Source organism: Lactuca serriola, chromosome 1, assembly GCF_051521515.1.
Source record: "Lactuca serriola cultivar US96UC23 chromosome 1, Lser_US96UC23_V15, whole genome shotgun sequence".
Taxonomy (NCBI): Eukaryota; Viridiplantae; Streptophyta; class Magnoliopsida; order Asterales; family Asteraceae; genus Lactuca; species Lactuca serriola.
The window spans coordinates 76,914,769-76,922,388 of NC_136408.1; positions in this window are offsets into that span (position 1 = coordinate 76,914,769).

The window sequence follows — 7,620 nt, forward strand, 5'->3', positions numbered from 1 at the left end:
ATAACTAAATGATTTTCCAAACCGAAGGAAGTTGATGGAACCCAATAAAATAAAATTTTATTAACGGAATTTAATTAACGGAAACTAGCAAAGGGTTCGAGTTTTCACATATGATATGTGTTATGTGGATTGTGTGTGGGGTATGCTCTGGGAACTCACTAAGCATTATCTTACAGTTTGTTGATTTGTTTCAGGTACATCTAAGCGTAAGGGAAAGAGCAAGGCTTGATGGCGCGGCGTGCACTCTCCGACAATTGTTTTAATGGGACACTCTGATGTTTTGAATAAAATGTTAATGTTATGAATTTTAAAAACAATGGTTGATGTTACTTCACATTTTATGGGAATGTTTGGTTAATTAAAAATGAAAATTTTATTTGAAATTTTGGGTCGTTACAAGTTGGTACCAGAGCATTGGTTTGAGGGATTCAGGCACACGCTCGGGTGTGTCGGGACTCAACGCATGATTTCTTGCCCTAATGCGACAAAGGTGGGTTTTTCTTCATGTATGTTGAGAGACAGAGCCCGAGACTAGTGGGGAGAAGTGACTAGCTAGGTGGGAGCAGCCGGTGTGGCTGAGATGACATGGGCTGAGTTTGTTAGGCGGGTTGACTTGGAGTTTTCACCACCTATCGAGGTGCAACAGCTTTTGAGGGAGTTTCATGACCTTCAGCAGACCACCGAGACTATGGCGGAGATGAGCGCCAAGTTTCGGGAACAAGCACCGCTGATCCCACAGTATGATACAGACGAGGATATGAAGCGGACAAGGTATCATTCCATGCTAAGGTATGATATCCAGGAGTTTAAGAGCTTTACAGGGTGTAAAACCCTGAATGAGATGGTGGAGAAGGCCCATGAGCGGGAAATAGAGTTGGACTTCCGCACAAAGCGGATGCCGGAGCAGGCACAGACGGCAGTAGGTCAGGCTAAAAAGCCTAAGACCTCAGATTCTTCTGGTATAGGCCAGCAGGGCCGTGACCGGTGTGCCAAGTGCGGTAAACCGCACAGTGGGGCTTGTCAGATAGCAATCTTAGGATGTTATGCGTGTGGCCAGCAGGGTCACTTGAGCAGGGATTGCCTTACGAAGGGCTTGATTTGTTTTCACTAAAACCAGACCGGCCACAAGCAGGCCGATTGTCTGAGGTTGCAAGGAGGGCGAGTAGTAGTGGCAGCGCATGCGCCCACCACGATGAGGATTACTGATGGCCGCCCAACAAAGGCGGATGCTCCAGCGGTAAAGAGTCGTGCATTTCAGTTGACTACCGAGGAGGCTCGGGCAACACCAGACGTTGTGGCTGGTACGTATTCTATTCTCCTGATCTATATTTATTTGCATTGCTTATGTGTGTATTGTGCTTATGTATAGGCACCTTTTTGGTCAATGGCATGTCGGCTCACGTTCTATTCGACTCGGGTGCTACCCGGTCATTTGTATCTTTTGCGCTTAGCAAGAAGTTTCGGGATGCGTTGGGGACTTTGGGTTCCCCGCTTGAGGTTGAGATTGTAGATGACCGCATTGTGAGTGTTGCGAGGGTGTACTGGGAATGTGTCCTGAATGTGCTTGGATAGAGGTTTCATGTTGATCTAGTTCCGATACCGTTGCGATGGTTGAAGGAGATTGTCGGGATGGACTGGTAGGGGGGCTAACGGGGCCATGATCGATTGTGAGCGCCAGTTGGTGAGGGTTCGAGCCCCAAGTGGGGGAGAACTATTTATTCATGGGGAGAGGGCATCACATGGGCCAACTTTATGTTCAGCTGCTAGAGCTATGAGATTTTTGCAGCAGGGTTATACGGGATTTCTGGCATATATCTCGGATACAAGGGTCGAGACCACGGTGCATCTCTGAAAAATGCTCCCAAGTCACCACGGCTTTCTCTACAGGATAATAAGTACCAGTCATCAGCTTCCACCAATCCTTCGCCCCCAAGCGAAGAAGGTTCAGGACGCACCTGACCTTCTGGTGCTCCAGACACGAGCAAGTGAAGAAACAACCCTCCACTTCTGATAACCATCTTATAACAACAATCGGGTTCTTGACCCCATCAAAATTTGGCGGCTCCGTTTTGCTAAAATCTTGGTACTGAAATGACCCTCTCCCCTGGAGTCTCACGTCAATAATGGTTGCGGTAGCAGCAGCCTCATACACGGCAACATATCGCTCGTCAAACATATTAATCATAGCGGTCTTAATAGACCCAAATAACTCCAGGATCGCCTCTCGCATAGCCACGGTTATCTAGGTGGTGATCATCTCATGGATATCATCGTCTGTCATACCTGGCCTCTCCGGGCCGCCTGCTCCTGATCCAGAACCTATAGTGATGGCCATATTGAAATACAAATCAGAATACATCATAAATCCACAATGCATACCATTTCAACATTACAGAAAGACTAAACCCCCGAGGTTCGTGACTTCCTTGCTACGTGTACAAATCATGTGCTTCCAATAGTACGGGCCCATACTACCTTCCAAACGTACATGTATTTATCTCAAGGGGTAGTTATGGACCACCAGACCACAAGGCCCAACATCTAGGATATGCATACATTAATCATTCCTCAAGTTGGCCTATCACAACCCATGCTCACTCATGAAACTTCAACTAGCCCTGCGGCCACTCATGTATGCTAATCATACATAACATTGGGTTCTATAGACAGTCAAATACTTGAATCTACCATAAGCCCACAACCAGACTAGGAACATGAAATAAGGCCAAATCAAACATTCTCAGGCTATAAAATCTTAGCAGTGTACAACCATGATGCATGCACTAAGCAACTATAGTAACGATGTCAGATCCATATACCATAACAAGAAATTCTCCTAGGCTATCAAACATCATACACTAGGAAATTCTATCATGCAATTCATGAAGATCCTTAGCCTACATACTAGCATGGATTTCTATCAATACATAAAACAAATGTGAGTATCTTAGGGAATCACTTTCCTTGGCTCCGAATGATTATACACATCGCATCCTTTTGTCTGTTCTTTTAGGTTAAAATTTTGAAAACATTTTGCAGATCCTTAGTTTGAGTTAGGAATCACACAAGTGTTCATCCAATTCTCTCAAACCAGGGCTATGATACCAACTAGTAACATCCCAAAATCATGACAAAAATTGTTCATTTCTCAACCCATTTCAAAATCCATAAGTTAAATGAAAACATAGTTTCTCAAAACCATAAACATGAATCAGAATATCCCAAAATCATAAATCATAAAAAAATCCATGATGATGTGCACAGTCAAGCCTTCTCCTTGTCCCTGCCCTCAAAAGTACCTGAAACCAAAACATCAAACTATAAGCCAAAGCTTAGTGAGTTCCCCCAAAGTACCCCACACAACATCATAATACAATTCACGCAACCAGGCCTACAGCACTACGTTGGACTGCTATCGAGCCTTCAGCTATAAGGTGGACCGCTCCCGAACCTACACCATAAGCCGGAACGCTCCTTTGGGCCAATTGTATCAACTGGACCGCCTAGGTATCTTGACCATCAGCAAAAAGCAGGATCGCCTAAACCCATCAAAACAATAACATGTCGACATATGTAATAATAATAAATGACCAGCAAGTACATGTAATCATATAGATCTACCAGTCTAACAAATAACCAGCATAACCTCATCCTATATACCAGGATACATAACCTAGTGGGCCAGCATTGGTGCCTTCGACCCATAAGTACAGTGAGGAAAACTCAACTCAATGTCCGAAAGATAACTAAACTAGATGCTACTCAAAATATCGACTCTACAGGTCACCTGTACAACACACAGGGGCCAAGCCTCAATATACTACTCAAAAGACCCTAAATAACCTAAATTCAAACTTAGTCGCGGTTAACGTTAGACAACCCCTAGCGGTATTGATACTAGGTTTTGTCGAAGGAAATTGTTTTAAGAGTAACGAAGCGTTGTCTGAGTTCGAAATCACCACCTTACCAAGTGATTGCATAGTTACTTTCATCTTACACATAGATATGAAGTATTTTATATAAGTTACGTGCTATGTGTGTATACTGTCTGAATACTTGCTGTCTATGCTGGATGAAACATTTTATACATGTTCTTAAATAATCTAAACTATATATGTATTTTATATCTACAAAATGTGTTGGGTAAAACATGGGTAGATTAGAGGTGAGATAAATGATGAGCGATGAAAGATGAGATAAATGATGAGTGATGAATGATGAGCGATGATATACGAGTGATAAAATATGGTGCAAAGTGATGAACTAGGCGATGAACCAAAGAGATGAGCCAAAACGATGAGCCAAAGCGATGAGCCAAAGCGATGAGCCAAAACGATGAGCCAAACGATGACCCAATCGATGGCTACGTCATCTAGCAGAGTATGGATGACAACCACGAACTATTCTAGATAGTCTAGTGGAACACTAGCAGGCTCGCAACCTGTAGGTGTTGTGAACGATGTGTTCACCCGGTGTACTCTAAAAACCCATTGACAAATATTGCGAGTGGACTTTTGAAAATGATATTGTCAATAAATGAGATAAACCATGGCGACTATGCAGAATTAGTGCTGATTCCTTAGGATACTCCTTAGGAATGAACGAACGAGGAATAGCTGAATCTTAGGGTAGATCCTTAAGAGAAAGAAGATCATGGGGATGGGTAATTGGGTTGATTGCTTGATGTTTAAAATAATAATTATATTATTGTGGGTTGAAAACCCTATGTACTCACCAGGTCTCCCCACCTGACCCACTCAGTTTATTTATATCACAGGTGTTGATATGAAGTCACATTACACCGAGAGATTAAGGAGATATAAATCACTAGTGATAATGAATGTAAGTTTTGTTTATGATTATGTTACTATATTGACGATGACATCCCAAATGTTTTAAAATGAATAAAAATACTTTTCTTCGGAAATGCTTTGATAACATATTTATCATGTTTTACTAGGAACAAATTCTGCAACATTTTTATTAAAAGAGGTACTCTGGTTTTAATAAAGCATAAACAAAATGGGTCTTTTTTGGTCGTGAAAATGGGGATGTCACAATATAACATTAAAATGATCACATGGATCCATAAAGTTGCCAACTTTATGAGATCCAACCTTCCAATTTCTCAAATCATGAAGATTTAGGGACAAAAGAGTTAGATCTAGAGATAAATAACATAAAGATTGGATCTTACAAAAGTCCATAAACATGCTCAAGGTAGATGGGAAGATTTGATTGCTAAAACCAAGCTCAAATATGCCTTCTTCTTCTTCAAAATACCACCAAAATACACAAAGGCTCAAAGGTTATAAATCTAGGCTAGGGTTTCCAATTGGAGGCTGAAGTAGAGTGAGTGAGGCTGAGGGTGGGAGCGATGGTATTCGCTCTTAAGACTTGGAGGAATTACCTTTATGGGGTCCGTTGTACCATATACACGGACCACAAGAGTTTGTGGCACATCATGGATCAGCCGAACCTGAACATGAGGTAGCGCAGGTGGGTTGACATGGTCAATGATTATGATTGCGAGATCCTTTACCATCCTGGTAAAGCGAACGGGGTTGCGGATTCTCTAAGTCGTAAGTCAGTTGGATCTTCTACTCCATTTACGTGTATGAGGATATCATTGGATTCTCCATTGGTGAGTTTGATCAGGGAAGCTCAGAATGAGGGTATGCGACAGGAGAATTGGAATCTTGAGAGGATTAGGGGCGAGAACACACGGTTTGTGCAGGATAGCCGGGGATTATTGACCCGTTGCGGCGGGGTCTGGGTTCCGATGTTTGGTGGGGTCAGACAGATTGTTCTGGAGGAGGCTCATAAGTCTCACTTCTCTATTCACCCAGGGGCCACCAAGATGTATCGGGATTTGCGATTGAGTTATTGGTGGCCGTGCAAGAAGCAAGAAATCGCTTGGTATGTGGAGAGGTACCTGACCTGCAGGACGGTCAAGACCGGGCACCAGAGGCCGCATGGCAAGTTGCATCCTCTAGACGTCCCCATATGGAAATGGGAGTAGATCGTGATGGATTTTATCACCAAGCTGCCGAGAACGACGAAGGGATTCGACATTATTTGGTTCATCGTGGATCGATTGACCAAGAGCCTCACTTTCTTGCGATACATGAGAGTTCATCGGCCGAGAAGCTAGCCTACTTGTATATTTGCGAGATCGTTGCTCGCCATGGGGTACCGGTCTCAATTGTCTCAGACCGTGATGTTCAGTTCACCTCCTATTTCTGGCAGAAGTTCCACGAGGAACTGGGCACACCACTGCACTTCAGTACAGCCTATCATCCGCAGACAGATGGCCAGAGTGAGCGGAGCATACAGACTCTCCAGGATATGTTGAGAGCCTGCGTTATTGACTTCGGTGGGAGATGGGACTCTTACCTACCCCTTGTAGATTTCTCTTACAACAAAAGCTTTCATTCCAGTATTGCTACACCACCATATGAGCTATTGTATGGACGGAGATGTTGCATCCTAGTTTGTTGGGGTGAGATTAGAAACAAGGTGATGGGACGGACAGAGGTAGTTCTACAGACTACTGAGAGGATTCAGCAGATCAGACAGCGGTTGCAGACCGCTCAGAGACGGCAGAAGAGTTACACTGACAGACGCCGATCTGAGCTGGAGTTCCAGATGGGTGACATGGTACTCTTGAAGGTCTCACTCTGGAAGGGTGTGATTCACTTCAGAAAGAGGGGGGAGTTGGGACCCCGATACATCGAGCCATTCAGGATCATTGTCAGGGTTGGCAAAGTGGCATATAGACTGGACCTCCCGGAGGAGCTCAATCTGATACACAACACATTTCACGTTTCGCAATTGCGAAAGTTCATACAGTATGAGGAGGCCGTAGTTCCATTAGATGATATTCAGGTCAATGAGTGCCTGAATTACGTGGAGAAGCAGTGGCAGTTCTTTAGAGGAAGGTAAAGGTTCTACAGAACAAGGAAGTACTGTTGGTAAAGGTACAATGGCAGCACCGGAGGGGATCCGAGTGGAAGTGGGAGCTGGAGGCAGAGATGTGGGAGCATTACCCCAAGTTATTTACCACAGCAGACTTCGAGGATGAAGTCTAGTTCAAGTGGGGGATAATTGTAACACCCCGACTCAATTTAAAAGCTTAAAGTAATATTCTTGGACCTACTCAACGAGTTGGTTGCCCTAACTCGTCGTGCAGAAGCGGGTCAGGCCGCGTGATTTATGAGGTCAACTCGACGAGTTGGAGGACCCTGACTCGACGAGTAGGAGCTGGAAAATGAAACACTAATTTTAGGGTTTGCCCCTATATAAAGAAATTAACCAGCCTCTTGTGGCCTCCCTTTCCACTTATTTACCCACAGAAGAAACCCTAGCCGTTATTTGTTTTTTCCTTGAGCTTGTGAGACTAAAAGAGTGCTTTTGGTAAATTTTGTTGAAGAAGTTGGAAGGTTGAGAAGCTTGGAACGGGAAGGAGCTTGTAGATCCAGCATCTACAAATTTTGGGCATCCATTTGAAGGTAACAAGATGTTACCTTGATCCTTCTAGCATGAGATCCCATTTTTCATGGGTGTAAGGCCATTTTTAGTATATTTGTGGAGCATTTCGGGTGTTGGTTATGATCTGAA